Here is a 21565-nt window from a genome sequence, read left to right as displayed (position 1 = left end):
TGACCTGGCTGTTTACAATAGTTGCATGTCCCTTTAACGGGAGCTGCAGGATGACTGGCTTGATTCGGACCCCTCTTCTGACTGTCTTGTGGAACAGATTGGGCAACTAATACTTTCATTTTCGTGTCTTTCATACGTCTCTTTTCGTGTTCTTGCTCTTCTCTGATTCTGTTCTGGTGATACTGGAGCATCTGGAGCATTTGTGACGGGGTATTAGCTTGCCAAGTACTTTCGACTTTCAAAACTCGATTTTTAACTTGTGGGCTTGAATTCTCGACTAGTTTAGTAACAAAAAGATGAGGGTATGACTCGCTACTCGTCCTGAGACCACTGTTGATACTAAAACATTTCTCGAATCTAGAATAAAAATCACTAGTGTCTTCATCCTGTTTCTGTTTGCATGCTGAGATTGCATCCCAATCTTCCTTTTTCGTGGCTAATAATCTTGGCAAAACCTGAATCAATAACTCGGGCAATTCTTTACATTTGTCCCCAAGACCGGTACCTGGTACTCGTATTTTATCTTCAGCTTCTAGAGCTGTCCAATCTATCTTTTTCTCTCCCTCCTCCCATTCTTTTTCCTTGAGTTTTTCATATACCCCTGCGGGCAACAGGACCTTTAACATTTTAATAATATCTGGATACGTGTATTCTCCCATACGGAGCATGTCTTTTAATTCACGGTGGAACCCTGCTGGATCTTTGTCGTGACAGGGAATTAATTTTTTCATCTCTAAGAGTTCCATCTTTGTGATCGGGGTGTAAACAAATACTCGTTCTAGATCGCCACCCGGTGTCCTAACTGGGTGTACTTCTCGTAACGGATGCTGTCTATCTATGTAAAATGGTTTACTTTCTGGAGGTGAGACGTGAACAAAATGCGGGTTCAGAAACGTTCTATATTTGTGGCGTTGTTCTAGAATGACACTAATTAAATCGGTACCTAAACCTTTCCATTTATACTGGAGTAACTCGTTCAGGACATCATGTAACGGACCTGGATCAGAATGCTGACCCTCATACAGTGTAATGAGGTGCTGGATCATATACATACCCACCAGTCGCTGCTCGGCTGGGGGCAGTTTCAGAAACATTTGTGCCACTATTTCGTCTGGAAAAGTGGTAGAATCAGTAATCCATCGGACTGCTGATCGGGCTAGTTCTTGTTCATGCATGGTACTAAGTTCACTATAACCGATACGTGATTTCAAAATGTGATCGGTAGCTTGAAATAATTGTTCCAGAGAACCTTGTTCTGGTGCTGGATGATGAATGACTTTCTTGTGTTCTAGGCGTAAATGTCGGTCTGGAAATCTAGATTTACCTACATACGCTATTCTGGCGGTATTCTCGTCGTCTACCTCTTCAGTAGAAGAGTCGTTTTCCTTCTCGCTTACTTGTGCTGTTTTACGTTGCACGTGTAACCTTATTATTTCTTTACGTATTTTCTTGTACATACTCTCTATACTACTGATGGTCCTGTGTTTACCCTCGGCTATATTATCACTCCACCTTGTCAGAACTTTCATTTCGGTCGGATCTTTAGTCGGACAATCTTGTTCCCTTATTAAACAATTAATTAGAAACTTCAATAGCATGAGCTGGGTCTCAGCTTTCCTTAGAGACATGATTTCACCAATACTTTCTGGATCGTCTCCTGTACGGATGAAACGATATATTCTGTCTAGATCTTCTTTCATATTCGGTAGGGTGTCCAAATACTCGGTCACCCGTCTTACACGCAATGAATATATAACCATATTATCATCGCCTGGGACTGGATCATAACGGCATTCGGTAAGAGCTCGTCTGATATCTGCAACGGACTGATATTTGGGCGTACGCTGTAACGCACGTTCATGTAACTCGACTAATGTTACACGTTTGTGTGGCGGCGGGGTACCAGGAGGACCTCCCCCCGCGGCCCCTAAACTGGAATCGTCGACGGATACTCTTCGTGCTGGCAGAGTGACCGATGTAGCGGGTACTTGTACTGTAGGCTGGACCGGGGGTACCGTAACAAGTGCTGTAACAGGTGCCCCGGTGGCTGGAAGAACAGGAATTACATTATTTACAGGAGCTGGCGGAGCGGGATTTGCATATTCTGGGACTGTGTCGTCCAAATAGGACGAGAGAAAAATATCAGCTGCGGTCGGTTTGTGACGTAGCTTAATCGGAACTAATGGCGGCGAAAAATTACATGGTGCTTCCGGGGTTGCTTTTAGCAAGCCCTCGGCAAGAAGAGGATACATACCCTTAATGAGGGCATTTCTCTGTCTGTCTGACTGTTCGGCTTTAACTCGTTCACCTACTTCGATCAATTCCCTTTCTTGGGCTCTTTCAGAGGATTCTCTACTTAATTCTGACTTTCTGATTTCTTTCTCTGTTCTTTTATGAGATTCTTTGCGCCATAACTCGATGGCATCTTTCTGGGACTGTCTGGCTTTCTTTTTCCATAATACTTCTTCTATTCGCATGATGCACTCGGCATCCCATGTACCTGATACGGGCCATCTATACTTTTCCTCTAATTCCTTGGTGTACTCCACCCATAAGTCTAGATATAATATGGCACTTATGCCATGCTTATGATACATAAAATGACCTGGACTGTCCCTAGGCGGGACAGGAACTGCTTCTTCGAGCAGACCTTTTCTAGTTCTTAGCTGACGTAATTTTGAGAACAGAGGCATGACTAGACTGGAGTCTGGACACAATACAATACACAATGAACACAATAATAACTGCAATACGAATCATTCATACCACGACGTTGAAAACACATGAAATAACATTTAGAATAACAGTTCGGACAAGATACTACCTGAAATACTGAGAACAGAACACATGAATTTCTCGAGAACAGAACTTACTAGAACAGACTAGATGCACTGCTGAAACAGTACGAAACTTACCGGTCCCATAAAGAGACACGTCAGGACCCGCATCCACCTAAGTGGACACTTCGTGTTGGATCTGTGTACCCAAACCCACGGACCAGAGACAAATTAATTGACCCTGTCTAGATACTACCCCAGCAACGGTACTCACCGGGCAGCAAGAACGGAAGGCCTCGGACTGGACTGGACTGCTACGACGACGGACGGACGAACTTCGGACTTCAGTTACAGGTGGGCCTCCGGATACCTCGGACCTTGGACTCTCGGCTTGGGCTCTGGTCGGGACTCGCCGCGTTCCTCCACTGCCTCGTCTGGATGCTGGACCGCAACCTCCGTCTCCTCCGTGGACCTGAGGGATACTTGAAGCAGAAATATCTGCCGCTGCGCAGGATGGTTCCGTCATGGCTGCAGAGGATCAGGGGGCCTGCGTGGCTTCTCCGGCGCGTGGGGAAAGGGCAAGTTCCTGTTCGGGCGCCATTATGTGGTAAATAAATAATTAATTACCGGTTCTATTTTTGACTGGATACAATATAACAGATAGCTCAATAAATAAGAGTCAAGATTCGAGGTAGCTAGAGTTGACAGGCTTTAATTAAGCATAAAGGACTGGAACAGGACAGCCTGTACGGGGATGGGATGGCAGCTGCCTGGGGCAGGATCTGGGAGCATAAGGGTAACTTTTAATAACAGTGCACAAATATATATAGTTAAAACATTTTCATGGCATTCAATACAATAGGCGTAGCAGTAGGCGGAGTTTGTAGCAGTCGCGAAAGATAAGGGCAGAAATGATGTAACAAGAAGGCGTGTACAGGGCGTATACATAGACATGTGATGTAAACGTAACAGAATATGTCATAAAAAGGGGCGGAAACATGGAGGGGGCTACCTGAGCAGCTGGGACCTCTAACCTAGTGGTGCGCGCAAACTGGCAATGACGTGTTACCAGGAGGACTGGGGGCTATGACTTCTGCGCTAGAAGAAGAGACGAAAAGTCTGGAGTATCAGGGCAACATGTACCTAAAGCCTATCTAGTATCTAGTGTTTAGAGAACATGTTGATAGAATCCAAAAGTTATCAGGGCAAAGGCTAACAGACATTAAGACTGGTGCATGCATTATTCTACATGTAGTGTGTGTGCGAGGAATATTCTATGAATATTAATACAGTATTTCTCTTACATGGAGACATAAAGGCTAGACCATGACGGAAACTATTGATGCGATTCAGTAGCTTAGGAATGCAGAGAAGGAGGGCTGGACTGATAACTAGAATCATAACATACTCTTGGCAGACTGAGAGGCAGAGCCAGGCCGAGCCGGGCACTGTGAGGCATGAAAGTAAGCTAAGGGTCAGGGATACAGGTGGGGGCTGTATTGCTCCTCGGAGAGGGTTCAGGAAACAGGAGCTGAATCTGAGTCCGGGCCCTTTTGAGGCCTAGAAACGGGGATAATTCAATGAATTAACGTGCACACTGTAAAATGTGGCAACGTAGCTTTACATAGGCCTGATATTCGTTGTATTCACGAGAACTGGAAACTGACATACTAGAGATGGACACAACTGTAATTGAGTCTTTAATCGATCAGAGGGGAATACATGCATATCGATCATGCACATATGACATAACATGGGGAACACGTAGGCACATATAACATGGCAAAATTTACTTTTCCACAGCCTGAAGCCATTTGGGCAGTGGACGGTTCGGAGTTATCCTCCGGAATGATTAGTTACCAAACTCCTCCACTGACTATTGTGTTCAATAACGGACATTCCGAGTCACTTGTGTTTGACCTAATTGATGCTCCCAATTTTGGTGTCATCTTGGGTGTCCCTTGGTTGCAGATCCACAACCCTGCGATAGATTGGGAAAAAAGAACGGTTACGTTGGGTTCTTCTTTCTGTAGGCAACACTGTTACCAAGAAGCCCGAGAACCAGACTTGCCACTATGTTGTGCAGTACAAGCAGGGGTGGACTCATGTTTGCCTGACCAGTATGCCGAATACTCTAATGTATTTAGTGAGCAGGAAGCCACCAAATTGCCTCCACACAGGAGCTATGATTGTAGGATCGACCTGATACCCGGTGCTGACTTACCCTGCAGTCGCATTTATGCCTTGACTCCCTCAGAAAACGAATATCTTAAAAATTATCTGGAGGAAATGCTTGCAAAAGGATTCATTCGTCCTTCCTCGTCACCTGTTTCTTCCCCTTTGTTTTTTATCGATAAGAAGGAAGGCGGGCTCAGGGCGTGCCTGGACTATAGAGCCCTGAACAAGATCACCATAAAAAACAAGTATCCCCTTCCTCTTATTCCTGTCCTTCTAGACCAGATAAAAGGGGCGAAAATATTCACTAAAATCGATCTCAGGGGTGCCTACCATTTGATTAGGATAAAACATGGCGACGAATGGAAAACTGCCTTTCGCACAAAATATGGTCTCTATGAATATTGTGTAATGCCGTTCGGGTTATGCAATGCCCCGGCGGCATTCCAATATTTTATTAACAACATTCTGAGAGAGTACATCGATGTTTTCGTCATAGTTTATATCGATGATATTCTTATATTCTCCCAAAACGAAGCAGAACATGTAGAGCATGTCCAAAAAATCTTACATAAGTTACAGGAGAATCAGTTATATGCCAAACTGGACAAAAGCACCTTTCATACCTCAGAAGTAGATTTCTTGGGTTTTACCATTAAACCTGGTGGCCTTCAAATGGACCCCAAAAAAGTAGAGGCATTGACGCAATGGAAAAGTCCCACTTCAGTCCGGGAAATACAATCCTTTCTAGGATTCGCCAATTTTTATCGGCGCTTTATTGATCGGTTTTCTGACACGGTTTCCCCCATCACAAGACTATTGAAAAAAGGGGTACCGTTTGTTTGGACATTGGAGGCAGAACAAGCATTTTGTGCCTTAAAAGAGAAGTTCACTTCAGCTCCTATTCTCCGGCACGCAGACAACTCTCAACCTTTTTATGTGGAGGCTGACGCCTCACAATATGCTGTAGGAGGTATTCTATCCCAGCGAGACACAGATACCGGTCAAATGCATCCCATAGCCTATTTTTCCAAGACCTTGCTGCCTGCAGAAAGAAATTACACAATAGGGGAGCGTGAACTGTTGGCCATCAAATTGTCCTTTCAAGAATGGCGACATCATTTGTTAGGGTCTCCTCATGTGGTCACCATTTATTCAGACCATAAAAATCTGCAATTCTTCAAATCATCCAGAGCGCTCACACCCAGACAGATGAGGTGGTTATTGTTCTTTAGTGAATATGATTGTGTGATCACTTACAGGCCCGGCACACAACAGGGGAAAGCAGACGCATTATCCCGGCTAGGACTAGATGACCATCCCAACCGAGAACAACCGCTTCCCATCATCCCTGAAAATAAGATCCTTGGGGTGGGAGAGAAAGATCATACACTTCTGGAAGACCTCAAAAGCCTACTACTCACCATCCCATCGGATGAATGGTTACAAAACCCTCTTCACACCATCAAGGAAGGGATTTATTACCATGATAATAGGATGTTTGTGCCTGCTTCACCCTTGAGACAAAAGATCATTGTATGGTGTCATAGTAGCCCTTTGGCCGGCCATACTGGTGGGCGGAAGACTCTTGAATTGTGCCGCCGATGGTTTTGGTGGGATTCATTGTCTCAAGATGTCTTGGAATACGTACACGCTTGCGCCATATGTTCCCGCCAAAAGGCTTCTCATTGTGCTCCCACAGGGCTGTTAAAGCATATAGCCATACCCCCTGTACCCTGGCATACTATCAGTATGGACTTTATGACTGATTTACCACCATGTCAGGGCTATACCACCATTTACGTAGTGGTGGATCTAATGTCTAAGATGAGTCATTTCGTCCCTCTCAAGAAAGTACCTTCCTCTAAAGAACTAATGGCTGTTTTTTTGGACTCAGTGGTGAAACTACATGGGCTGCCCACAGTTATCATTTCAGACCGCGGTCCCCAATTTGTCTCTAAGTTCTGGAGAGGAATGTGTGAGGTGTTGGGAATTGATCACAGGCTTTCTACCGCATATCACCCCCAAACAGATGGGCAAACCGAAAGAACTAACCAAACGTTAGAGCAGTTTCTGAGGTGTTTGTTAACCACTATTCCATCCACATGGGTTCAAGCCCTCCCTTTAGCTGAATTTGCTTATAACAATTCCTGTCATGCAGCCACCAAGGTCTCTCCCTTTTACTTCGTTCAAGCTCAACACCCTAGAATGCTCCCCATTGTCCTCCCCCCTGATGACACAATACCCGCTTTAGAGGAACAACATGCCCGCATACAGAGCACATGGGAAGCAGCCAAGACAGAGCTAGAAAAAGCTAAAGAAGCTATGAAAAGACAAGCAGATAAACACCGTAGAACAGAACCAGCATACGTGATAGGAGAGAAGGTGTGGCTGTCCACAAAAAACCTCAGAATGGAAGGGTCGAAAAAGTTCCAACCACGCTTCATAGGACCCTATACCATAGAGAAAATACTTTCCCCTGTCACACTAAAACTCCAGCTCCCCCCATGTATGAAGATCCATCCTGTGTTCCACAGTTCCTTGATCAAAAAATACATACCTTCCCTTGTCCCTGAAATCCCTCCCCCTCCAGTACAGATAGAAGGAGAGACAGAATATGAAGTAAGCAAAATATTGAACTCCAGACAAATCCGAGGCAAACTACAGTACTTCATTGATTGGGTGGGATATCCCCCGGAAGAAAGGTCTTGGGAACCTGCAGAAAACATACATGCAGTGCGGTTGATCCGACAGTTCCACAGATTGCATCCCGCGAAGCCAGGTCCTGTGAATAGATCTTTAAGGAGGGGTACTGTTAGGAATTAACATTGACTTGTGTGCTTCATTCTGGTTCTTGCACTTTACTGTGACCCCTTAGCGTCAAAACCCGTACTTTCCTGACGCTCCCTAAGGGGAATAAGGAGGAGCAGAGCCCTCCCATCTTTGCTTGGCTTACTTTCCGGTGACCACGCCCCCTTCCCACTTCCTGGTTCCTGTTCGAGTTGTTTGCTGGCGTCTGAGGGCTCTGCTGGAGCTCTGTCTTCTTGACGCTCTGTTACCTGATTCCTGACCCTCTGCCACTAGAATTCTACTCTGTGAGTGTGCGTGTGGAGTCTGAATGTAAAGCGGTATTCTTCGCCGCTTCTTTTTTCAGTGAACGCGACGCCCTGCTATTCCTCACGCATTTTGCGGGCGTATTCGGTTCACTCTCTGCTTTAACCTGGTTTTACTGCCACTGGTACCTCCTTTGTTTATTCCTTTCTTTACTGGGCTTCCTCTTGAGAGTGAGCGCTCCGCCCTATCCTCCTAGGGGCCGGGTGTCTCACCTCCTGAGTGGTTGCTGCTCCGCTGTACTCGCCCCCTGTGCAGCCGGTCGGTGCCCCTCACTCCTTTTCTGTTTGTTGTTAGTTTTGTTTGGTGTTGGTGGAACTGCGCCGCTGGTCTGGGCCCCCTTTAGTCAGCTGGCCGGTTCTCCTCACCTACCCTTGCCCTTGGGTTTGCGTCCGAAGGGTGTTGTGTCCTTCGTGAGTCCTTCCTTGGAACCCTCCCAGACTCCTGGACTCATCGTTGACGCTTGCCCGATCTACACCTGGGGTAAGATCCATGATTGATCCCACTTGTCAATGTTGTATGGTGTCTACAGTAAGCATAGGGATTGTGTCTATTCATAACCTGCTCTTTGTTTCCTAGCCTGGACATTCCCGGAGACGCCTTTTTCTACTATTCTGTTACCCCTCGTATGAGGAGAGTGGTGGACACTCCTTGGGTAAATTCCCTCATACTTTTAGGGGACAGCAGATAGGAGTGTCGTATAACTTGTTAACGCATTCCTGCTGCTGTGTCTTGGAGGTGTGGGGATTCTTCTTCGCTCCCGTGGAAGTTGGCCCTTCTCCTAACACTCTGATGCTGAGTGAGCCCTGCTCCAACTAAGCGATCACAAACTCACTGAAGACTCCTCTGACACTGAGTGAGCCCTGCTCCTTCCAAGAGATCACAAACTCACTGAAGACTCCTCTGACACTGAGTGAGCCCTGATCCTTCCAATAGATCACAAACTCACTGAAGATTCCTCTGAGACTGAGTGAGCCCTGGTCCTTCCAATAGATCACAAACTCACTGAAGACTCCTCTGAGACTGAGTGAGCCCTGCTCCTTCCAAGAGATTACAAACTCACTGAAGACTCCTATCACACTGAGTGAGCCCTGCTGCAACTAAGAGATCACAAACTCATTGAAGACTTTTCTGAACACTGAGTGAGCCCTGCTCCAATGAAGAGATCACAAACTCACTGAAGACTCATCTGACACTGAGTGAGCCCTGCTCCTTCCAAGAGATCACAAACTCAATGAAAACTCGTCTGACACTGAGTGAGCCCTGCTGCAACTAAGAGATCACAAACTCACTGAAGACTCCTCTGACAATGAGTGAGCTCTGCTTTTTCCAAGAGATCACAAACTCACTGAAGACTCCTCTGACATTGAGTGATCCCTGCTCCAACTAACAGATCACAAACTCACTGAAGACGCCTCTGACACTGAGTGAGTTCTGCTCCTTCCTAAAGATCACAACCTCACTGAAGACTCCTCTGACACTGAGTGAACCCTGCTCCAGCCAAAATATCTCAAACTCATTGTAGACTTTTCTGAACATTGAGTGAGCCCTGCTCTAACCAAGAGGTCACAAACTCACTGAAGACTCCTCTGACACTGAGTGAGCCCTGCTCCTTCCAATAGATCACAAACTCACTGAAGACTCCTCTGAGACTGAGTGAGCCCTGGTCCTTCCAAGAGATCACAAACTCACTGAAGACTCCTCTGACAGTGAGTGAACCCTGCTCCAACTAAGATATCACAAACTCACTGAAGACTTCTCTGACACTGAGTGAGCCCTGGTCCTTCCAAGAGATTACAAACTCACTGAAGACTCCTCTGACACTGAGTGAGCTCTGCTCCTTCCTAAAGATCACAACCTCACTGAAGACTCGTCTGACACTGAGTGAACTCTGCTCCAGCCAAAATATCTCAAACTCATTGAAGACTTTTCTGAACACTGAGTGAGCCCTGCTCCAACGAAGAGATCACAAACTCACTAAAGACTCCTCTGAACACTGAGAGCACCCTGCTCCTTCCAGGAGATCACAAACTCACTGCAAACCCTTCTGAACACTGAGCGAGCCCTGCTCCTTCTAAGAGATCACAAACTCAATGAAAACTCCTCTGACACTGAGTGAGCCCTGCTCCTTCCAAGAGATTAGAAAATCACTGAAGACTCCTCTGAAACTGAGTGAGCCCTGCTCCTTCTAAGAGATCACAAACTCACTGAAGACTCCTCTGGCACTGAGTGAGCCCTGCTCCTTCCAAGAGATCACAAACTCACTGAAGACTCCTCTGACATTGAGTGAACCCTGCTCCAAATAAGAGATCACAAACTCACTGAAGACTCCTCTGACACTGAGTGAGCTCTGCTCCTTCCTAGAGATCACAAACTCACTGAAGACTCCTCTGACACTGAGTGAGCCCTGCTCCTTCCAAGAGATCACAAACTCACTGAAGACTCCTCTGACACTGAGTGAGCCCTGCTCCAACTAAGAGATCACAAACTCACTGAAGACTCCTCTGACACTGAGTGAGCCCTGCTCCAACTAAGAGATCACAAACTCACTGAAGACTCCTCTGACACTGAGTGAACCCTGCTCCAGCCAAAATAGCTCAAACTCATTGAAGACTTTTCGGAACACTGAGTGAGCCCTGCTCCAACCAAGAGATCACAAACTCACTGAAGACTCCTCTGACGCTGAGTGAGCCCTGCTCCAACTAAGAGATCACAAACTCACTAAAGACTACTCTGACAACACTGAGTAAGCCCTGCTCCAACTAAGAGATCACAAACTCACTGAAGACTCTTTTGACACTGAGTGAACCCTGCTCCAGCCGAAAGATCTCAAACTCATTGTAGAATTTTCTGAACACTGAGTGAACCCTGCTACTTTCAGAAGAACACAAACTCACTGAAGACTCCTCTGATGCTGAGTGAGCCCTGCTCCAACTAAGCGATCACAAACTCACTGAAGACTCCTCTGACACTGAGTGAGCCCTGCTCCTTCCAAGAGATCAAAAACTCACTGAAGACTCCTCTGACACTGAGTGAGCCCTGCTCCTTCCAATAGATCACAAACTCACTGAAGACTCCTCTGACACTGAGTGAGCCCTGCTCCTTCCAATAGATCACAAACTCACTGAAGACTCCTCTGAGACTGAGTGAGCCCTGCTCTTACCAAGAGATCACAAACTCACTGAAGACTCCTCTGACACAGAGTGAGCTCTGCTCCATCTAAGAGATCACAAACTCACTGAAGGCTCCTCTGACACTGAGTGAGCCCTGCTCATTCCTAGAGATCACAAACTCACTGAAAACTCCCCGGACACTGAGTGAGCCCTGCTCCAACCAAGAGATCACAAACTCACTGAAGACTCCTTTGACATTGAGTGAACCCTGCTCCAAATAAGAGATCACAAACTCACTGAAGACTCCTCTGACACTGAGTGAGCTCTGCTCCTTCCTAGTAATCACACACTCACTGAAGACTCCTCTGACACTGAATGAGCCCTGCTCCTTCCAAGAGATCACAAACTCACTGAAGACTCCTCTGACACTGAGTGAGCCCTGCTCCAACTAAGAGATCACAAACTCACTGAAGACTCCTCTGACACTGAGTGAACCCTGCTCCAGCCAAAATATCTCAAACTCATTGAAGACTTTTCTGAACACTGAGTGAGCCCTGCTCTAACCAAGAGATCACAAACTCACTGAAGTCTCCTCTGACGCTGAGTGAGCCCTGCTCCAACTAAAAGATCACAAACTCACTAAAGACTACTTTGACACTGAGTAAGCCCTGCTCCAACTAAGAGATCACAAACTTACTGAAGACTCCTCCGAACACTGAGTGCACCCTGCTCCTTTCAGAAGAACACAAACTCACTGAAGACTCTTCTGATGCTGAGTGAGCCCTGCTCCTTCCAAGAGATTGCAAACTCACTGAAGACTCCTCTGACACTGGGCGAGCCCTGCTCCAACTAAGAGATCACAAACTCACTGAAGACTCCTCTGACACTGAGTGAACCCTGCTCCAGCCAAAATATCTCAAACTCATTGAAGACTTTTCTGAACACTTAGTGAACCCTGCTCCAACGAAGAGATCACAAACTCGCTAAAGACTCCTCTGAACACTGAGTGCACCCTGTTCCTTCCAAGAGATCACAAACTCACTGAAGACTCCTCTGACAATGGGTGAGACCTGCTCCTTCTAAGAGATCTTAAACTCACTGAAGACTCCTCTGACACTGAGTGATCCTGCTCCTTCCAAGAGATCACACACTCACTGAAGACTCCTCTGACACTGAGTGAACCCTGCTCTTTCCAAGAGATCACAAACTCACTGAAGACTCCTCTGACACTGAGTGAGCCCTGCTCCTTCCAAGAGATTGCAAACTCACTGAAGACTCCTCTGACACTGGGCGAGCCCTGCTCCAACAAAGAGATCACAAACTCAATGAAGACTCCTCTGACACTGAGTGAGCCCTCCTCCCACCAAGAGATCACAAACTCACTGAAGACTCCTCTGACACTGAGTGAGCCCTGCTCCAACTAAGAGATCACAAACTCACTAAAGATTACTCTGACACTGAGTAAGCCCTGCTCCTTCGAAGAGATCACAAACTTACTGAAGACTCCTCTGACACTGAGTGACCCCTGCTCCTTCCAAGAGATCACAAACCCACTGCAAACTCTACTGATCACTGAGCGAGCCCAGCTCCAACTAAGAGATGACAAACTCACTGCAAACTCTTCTGAACACTGAGCGAGCCCTGCTCCTTCTAAGAGATCACAAACTCACTGAAGACACATCTGACACTGAGTAAGCCCTGCTCCTTCTGAGAGATCACAAACTCACTGAAGACACATCTGACACTGAGTGAGCCCTGCTCCTTCGTAGGGATCACACACTCAATGAAAACTCATCTGACACAGAGTGAGCCCTGCTCCTTCCAAGAGATCACACACTCACTGAAGAATCTCTGAAAACTGAGAGAGCACTGCTCCAACTAAAAGATCACAAAGTCACTGCAGAGTCCTTTGAACACTGAATGCGCACTGCTCCTTCCAAGACATCACAAACTCACTGAAGACTCCTCTGACACTAAGTTAGCCCTGCTCCTCCCAAGAGATAACAAACTCACTGAAGACTCATCTGACACTGAGTGAGCCCTGCTCCTTCCAATACACCACAATACCAATGAAAACTCCTCTGACACCGAGTGAGCCCTGCTCCTTCAAAGAGATCACAAACTCACTGAAGGCTCCTCTGACTCTGAGTGAGCCCTGCTCCTTCCAAGAGATCACAAACTCACTGAAGACTCCTCTGACACTGATGAGCCCTGCTCCTTCCAAGCGATAACAAACTCACTGAAGACTCCTCTGACATTGAGTGAACCGTGCTCCAAATAAGATATTACAAACTCACTGAAGACTCCTCTGACACTGAGTGAGCTGTGCTCCTTCCTAAAGATCAAAAACTCACAGAAGACTCCTCTGACACTGAGTGAGCCCTGATCTTTCCAAAAGATCACAAACTCACTGAAGACTTCTCTGACACTGAGTGAGCCCTGCTCCTTCCAAGAGATTACAAACTCACTGAAGACTCCTTTGACACTGAGTGAGCCCTGCTCCAACTAAGAGATCACAAGCTCACTGAAGTCTCCTCCGACACTGAGTGAACCATGCTCCAGCCAAAATATCTCAAACTTATTGATGACTTTTCTGAACACTGAGTGAGCCCTGCTCTAATGAAGAGATCAAAAACTCACTGAAGACTCATCTGACACTGAGTGAGCCCTGCTCCTTCCAAGAGATCACAAACTGAAAGAAAACTTATCTGACAATGAGTGAGCCCTGCTCCTTTCAAGAAATCACAAACTTACTGAAGACTCCTCTGACACTGAGTGAGCTCTGCTCCTTCCAAGAGATCACAAACTCACTAAAATGTAAATTGATCCTTGTACAGCGCACTACTCACCCGCAAGGGTCTCAAGGCGCTTGTACGAATACCACTGAGGAACCCTTCCTGTGAGGTGTCCACTCCTGGGCATCCCCATGGTGGAGGCCAGGCATCCTTAGCATTTTGGGGGCCGTTGTGGAGATTAAGCAAGCTATTGCCCAGAGTTGCAGAGTGGGACTCCATGATTGGAATAGGCACCGAGGCGAGAATTATCAGGTCCGTGGAAATTTTTAGCCCAAAACCCGCCGAGGCGGGAATTGAACCCAGGTCCCGGGCTAGACCTCTGCATCAGGGTCTGCCGCTCTAACAATTGAGCCACACTTCTCCACTGATGACTCCTCTGACACTGAGTGAGCCCTGCTCCTTCCAAGAGATCACAAACTCACTGAAGACTCGTCTGACACTGAGTGAACTCTGGTCCAGCCAAAATATTTCAAACTCATTGAAGACTTTTCTGAACACTGAGTGAACCCTGCTCCAACGAAGAGATCACAAACTCACTGAAGACTCCTCTGAACACTGAGTGCACCCTGCTCCTTCCAAGAGATCACAAACTCACTGAAGACTCCTCTGACAATGGGTGAGTCCTGCTGCTTCCAATAGATCTTAAACTCACTGAAGACTCCTCTGACACTGCTTGAGCCCTGCTCCTTCCAAGATGTAAATGTAAATGTAAATGTGTTGGATTTGTAAAGCGAACAGCTGCCCGTAAGCGTCCCGGCACTGGAGACCGCTGGGGAACCCTTCCTGGCTTTCCCAGTGAGATGGTCCCTTCTGGGTATCTGCAAGGTGAAACCAGGTATCCCCGGCATCTGTGGGGGGCCGTTGTAGAGATGAGGCAAGCTTAATGACCAGAGTTGCCGAGTGTGATCCCTGGTTAGAGTAGGCGCCGAGGCGAGAATTGTCGAGTCCGCTGACCATGGTCCACGACCCTGCCGCGTCGGGAATTGAACCCTGGTCCCGGGCCGTTCTCTGCATTCGGGTCTGCCGCCTCTAACCAGTAAGCCACACCACTCCACTATAGATCACACACTCACTGAAGACTCCTCTGTCACTGAGTGAGCCCTGCTCTTTAAAGAGATCACAAACTCACTTTAGACTCCTCTGACACTGAGTGAGCCCTGCTCCTTCCAAGAAGTCACAAACTCACTGAAGACTCCTCTGACACTGAGTGAACCCTGCTCCAGCTAAAAGATCTCAAACTCATTGAAGACTTTTCTGAACACTGAGTGAGCAAAGCTCCAACTAAGAGATTGAAAACTCACTGAAGACTCCTCTGACACTGAGTGAGCCCTGCTCCTTTCAGAAGAACACAAACTAACTGAAGACTCCTCTGACACTGAGTGAGCCCTGCTCCTTCCAAGAGATCACAAACTCACTGAAGACTCCTCTGACACTGAGTGAGCCCTGCTCCAACTAAGAGATCACAAACTCACTGGAGACTCCTCTGACACTGAGTGAGCCCTGCTCCTTCCAAGAGATCACAAACTCACTGAAGACTCCTCTTACACTGAGTGAGCCCTGCTCCTTCCAGTAGATCACAAATTCACTGAAGACTCCTCTGACACTGAGTGAGCCCTGCTCCTTCCAAGAGTTCACAAACTCACTGAAGACTCCTCTGACACTGAGTGAGCTCTGCTTCTTCTAAGAGATCACAAACTCACTTAAGACTCCTCGGACACTGACTGAGCCCTGCTCGAACCAAGAGGTCACACACTCACTGAAGAATCTCTGAAAACCGAGATAGCACTGCTCCTTCCAAGAGATCACAAACTCACTGATGACTCCTCTGACACTGATGAGCCCTGCTTCTTCCAAGATATCACAAACTTACTGAAGACTCCTCTGACATTGAGTGACCCTGCTCCAACTAAGATATCACAAACTCACAGAAGACTTCTCTGACACTGAGTGAGCCATGGTCCTTCCAAGAGATTACAAACTCACTGAAGACTCCTCTGACACTGAGTGAGCCTGCTGCAACTAAGAGATCACAAACTCAGTGAAGACTCCTCTGACACTGAGTGAACCCTGCTCCAGCCAAAATATCTCAAACTCATTGAAGACTTTTCTGAACACTGAGTAAACCCTGCTCCAACTAAGATATCACAAACTCACAGAAGACTTCTCTGACACTTAGTGAGCCCTGGTCCTTCCAAGAGATTACAAACTCACTGAAGACTCCTCTGACACTGAGTGAGCCCTGCTCCAATGAAGAGATCTTAAACTCACTGAAGGCTCCTCGGACACTGAGTGAGCCCTGGTCCTTCCAAGAGATTACAAACTCACTGAAGACTCCTCTGACACTGAGTGAGCCCTGCTGCAACTAAGAGATCACAAACTCACTGAAGACTCCTCTGACACTGAGTGAACCCTGCTCCAGCCAAAATATCTCAAACTCATTGAAGACTTTTCTGAACACTGAGTGAACCCTGCTCCAACTAAGATATCACAAACTCACAGAAGAGTTCTCTGACACTGAGTGAGCCCTGGTCCTTCCAAGAGATCACAAACTCACTGAAGACTCATCTGACACTGAGTGAGCCCTGCTCCTTCCAAGGGATCTGTTGGACCCGGCCTCATGGCGTGGTCCTACCCCTCCCGCATGGCGGGCCCAGAACGACATCGACCCTGCACGCCCCAACACTGCCGGTCCGGTTACCACCCCGGACCACCACTACCGGCCTAACTCCATCTGGGGCCCATCACGTCACGAACCACGTCCTGGGCACGAGGCCTCGCCCGACTCCATCTTGAGACTACCACTTCACGACCACGTGGCCTCGGCCCCGACCAAGGCCCCAGCGAAGCCCCGACATCGAGGCACCAAGATCCACCCAGGTGGCCGAGTGGCCACTCCACAGATCCAAGAGGAGGGAAGTTTCGATAGGCCTCCAGCCGTCCCTGGACGCCTGGTATCGATCACCCTGCGGCCTCCCTGGGCGCTGGCTCCACCCCCCTGCTGGGTGTCTGGGCACCACCATCCCGGCCCCTCTGACCCCCAGGCGCGAGGGTCTGGACATCAAAGGACTCCAGTACTATATCTGGGCCCGCCCCGGAATAGGACGCCAGTTGTATCCTGGACTGGAGAGCCCTGCTGACGCTGTCGCGGCCGACACCAGAAGAACTCATTTTCCGGTAACCCAAAGCTACCCTGGGAGCCTGCTGGCGCTGCCGCGGCCCATCTCCGCTGAACCATCTTGAGAGCCTGCTGGCGCTGCCGCGGCCAATCTTCGCTGAACCATCTTAAGACCCTGCTGCCGCGGCCTATCCTCGCTGAACTATCTTGAGAGCCTGTTGGCGCTGCCGCGGCCCATCTCCGCTGAACCATCTTGAGAGCCTGCTGGCGCTGCCGTGGCCCATCTTCGCTGAACCATCTTGGGAGCCTGCTGGCGCTGCCGCGGCCTATCCACGCTGAACCATCTTGCGAGCCTGCTGGCGCCGCCGCGGCTCGACCTCTCGGAACCCCCGGCTCGAGGATTGAGAGCTGTGCGCAAGGTATCCCTTCCTACACCCGTACTGAGACTGTCCCGCTACCCTGTCCCTTCTTTACGAGACTTTTCAGATCCCTCGATCTTCCTGTACATAACGCTGAGAACAAGCAACCTTTATTCTGGATAAAGTCTAAGAACTTATCATTTTGTGTGGTGTCCGTTTGTAGTGTTGTGGTTACTCTACTGTGCGATCCTAGGAGAGGACCCTCACCCAGGAGGTCTCTCGATAACGCTCGGCTACTTCTCAACGGAGAGGTGGGACCAGGGGTGGTCAGTCAGACATCTTCTGCCTCCCCCGGGATCACCTTTCTAACATTGGTGGCAAGCGACGTGATCCGAGCCGACGCAGATCGTACAGGGAGTGATTCACCCACTACCGAGAAAAACACGCTACGACCATGACTACGGAATTCCAGAAAGAGAAAATGGAAGATTACAGTCATAAGGAATTAAGACAATTCTGCAAAGACCTGGGCATCGCTACCACTGGCCTAAGCACCAAGGAGGACTTTAAATCAGCCCTACAAGCCTGGGTGGAAGCCGGTGGCACGCCACCCCAGAACGAAGATAACCCGGGCCCGAGCGGACGCCCGGAGACCGACGCACCCCCAGCGGGAGAAGGACCCACAAACCCAGACACGGGCCTCTCCCACGAAGACGCCCGGGAACGAGAGAGAATCAGGCTCCATGAATGGGAGCTCGTCCGACTCCGGCTAGACGGAGAACTACAGCTGACGACAAAAAAGATAGCCCTCGAACAACTACGGCTAGAAGGAGACCTGGAGGAGAAACGAAGACAAAGAGACCTCGAGGAAAAGAGACTCATGCTCGAGCATGAGCGTGGCTTTAAGGAAATAGAACTCAAGGCCAAAATGAACGATGGCAACGCATCCGGGGGCAAGACCGCGGCCCCTCCTGCGGACACAAAGGTGCACATACCCAAGGATGTCGTTAAGAATACTACAAGAATGACGACATCCAACAGTGGTTCAAAGCCTACGAAGTAGCCATGATCGCCCATCGAGTACCCCTTAAGGACTGGGGCGCCGGCCTGTGGGGGAAGTTTGTCAACGAGGGGAGAGACGCCCTGCTAGAGCTCCCCGATGCCGAGATGACCTCGTACGAGCACATGAAAACCGCCCTCCTCACTCGCTACGGACTCACCCCTGAAATGTACCGGCAGCGATTCCGAGACTGTAAAAAAAATCCCCGGTACCACATGGGTGGAGTACGTGAACTTTTTCAGCAGAGCCTTCGAGGGGTGGGTCAAAGGCAGCCAGGTCACCACCTACCAGCAGTTGGTCGACCTCATTATATGGGAACACCTTTCCAACAACTGCTTCATCGAACTCCGGCAACATCTCCTCGACAGCAAATTGACAGAGCCGCGCAAACTCGCTGTCGAGGCTGATAGATGGGAGAGCACTCGAGTCCCCCGGAGCCCGAGGGGAGACTACGGCCGGGGATTCCCCGGAAACCACCGACCACGAGGCGGAGGAGGAGGCCAGAGCCGCGGCCGGGATCCCCCCACGGGGTTCTCCCCTACCTCCACTTTGCCATCCCTGGGCCGAAGGGGGGCCCCGCCAGCACGACTGGGGCCCCGCCCGAACGTTTCTTGCCACAGATGCCAGCGACAGGGTCATTATGCGAATGACCGATGAACCAGCGGCCCGGCACCACCGGTCCTCCGAACCGTCAGATCGCGGCTGCCGCCCTGGGTACAGAAGGAGGCGAGGAAGAGGACAAGGACACCGGGCAGGCCGAGTGGGAACCCGCCGCTATGATCTTGGCATGCCTGGGTGAAAGAGACATGATCCCCCGAGACCCGATCCCAGGCAACACACAGAAATACCGCCAATGGGTCACCATCAATGGACGACGGGCCGAAGCCCTCCGTGACACTGGAGCCAGCATGACGGCGGTCCGCTGCCACTTGGTGACCCCAGAACAAATTCTACCAAATGTCCTGTGCCCGGTGCGGTCGGCGGACAACTCCGAGAGTTTGTGCCAGATGGCCCGCATCCCCTTCGAATGGGGAGGGGTGTCGGGTATGCTGAAGGTGACCGTCCGGGACGATGTACCCGTGGACTGCCTCCTCGGGAACGACCTGGAAAGTTCCGCCTGGGCCCACGTCGAGCGGAGAGAGCATCTGGGGATGCTAGGCCTTCCCGAGTGGGTCTGTGCGACCACTCGATCCATGACCGCCCGGGCCTCCGCCCCGATCGAGGATTCCCTGCCAGAAGAACTGGAGTGGCCCGCACCTCCACCGCCCGCCGTCCCCGGGGACGCCGATCCTGAACCCGGCCCCCAGGGGCCCAGCCATGAAGACCTCACCGAGCTCGGCCACCTTCCAGAACTAGCTCAATGGGGCCAAGAAGTTGGCCCCACCCGCGAACAATTCCGACAGGAACAGAAAACGTGCCCCTCCCTCGAGGGAATCCAACAATAAGCCGCCACTCAGGCCGCTGGAGACCCCTCGGGGTCCCACTGGGTCTATTGGGACCACGACCTTCTCTACAGCGAGCAGAAGATTGCCAAACTAGGGGCCAGCCGGGTGCTGGTCGTTCCCCTCCGATTCAGAGACTTCCTTTTGAACTTGGCACATGACGTGCCCCTCGCCGGGAACCTGGGGCAGGACAAAACTTACAGCCAGCTGGTGACCCATTTCTACTGTCCGAAAATGCGCAACGATGTGAGTAACCACTGCCGATCCTGTCCGACCTGTCAAGCCAGCGGGAAGAGCGGGGGAAGAGTCAAAGCTCCACTCCAGCCTTTCCCCGTGGTCACCACCCCCTTCGAGCGAGTAGGGATCGACATAGTAGGACCCTTGGACCCCCGCACCTGTGGAAAAGTAAATTTTGCCATGTTCTGTGTCCCTACGTGTTCCCCATCCTATGTTGTATGTGCATGATTAATATGCATATGTATTCCCCATGATCGATTAAAGACGCAATTACAGTTGTGTCCATCTCTAGTATGCCAGTTTCCAGTTCTCGTGAAAGCTACGAGTATTAGGCCTATGTAAAGTTACGTTGCCACGTTTCTCAGTGTGCACGTTATTTCATTGTAAAGTCCCCGTTTCTAGGCCTCAAAAGGGCCCGGACACCAGATTCAGCTCCTGTCTCCTGAGCCCTCGCTGAGGAGCGATACAGCCCCCACCTGTATTCCTGACCCTTCACTTACTTCCTGCCTCACGGTGCCCGGCTCGGCCTGGCTCTGCCTGCCAGTCTGCCAAGAGTATGTTATGATTCCAGTTATCAGTCCAGCCCTCCTTCTCTGCATTCCTAAAGTTACTGAATCGCATCAATAGTTTCCGTCATCGTCTAGCCTTTACGTCTCCATGTAAGAGAAATACTGTATTAATGGTCATTTAATATTCCTCAACACGCACTACATGTAGAATAATGCATGCACCAGTCTTAGTGTCCGTTAGCCTTTACCTCGATAACTTTTGGATTCTATCAACATGTTCTCTAAACATCAGATACTAGATAGTGTTTAGGTACATGTCGCCCTGACTCTCCAGACTTCAGTCTCTGCTCCTAGCGCAGAAGTCATAGCCCCCAGCTTCTCCTAGTAACACGTCATTGTCAGTTTGCGCGCACCACTAGGTTAGAGGTCCCGGCTCCTCAGGTAGCCCCCTCCATGTTCCCGCCCCATTTTATGACATATTCTGTTACGTTTACATCACATGTCTATGTTCACGCCTCTTGTTACACCTACTTTCACCCTTATCTTTCGCGACTGCTATTGACCACACCCACTGCTCCGCCTATTGTATGTACTGTAATGCAATTGTTTTAGTATATATGCTTGTGCACTGTTATTAAAAGTTACGCCGTCGTCGCCGATTCCGATCCTGCCCCTGGCAGCGCTGCCATCCTAGTCCTGTGCAGGTTGTCCTGTTCCTGTCCTTTATGCTGTATTAAAACCTGCAAACTCCTACTACCTCGAATCTTGACTCTTATTTATTGAGCTATCTGTTATTACTATATCCAGTCAAAAATAGATCCGGTATTATTTATTTATATACCACATACCGCATTATTATTATTATGTAACAA

The sequence above is a fragment of the Lissotriton helveticus genome, chromosome 3_2 (genome assembly GCF_964261635.1).
Source record: "Lissotriton helveticus chromosome 3_2, aLisHel1.1, whole genome shotgun sequence".
In the NCBI taxonomy this organism is placed as follows: domain Eukaryota; kingdom Metazoa; phylum Chordata; class Amphibia; order Caudata; family Salamandridae; genus Lissotriton; species Lissotriton helveticus.
This window is presented reverse-complemented; position numbering follows the sequence as displayed.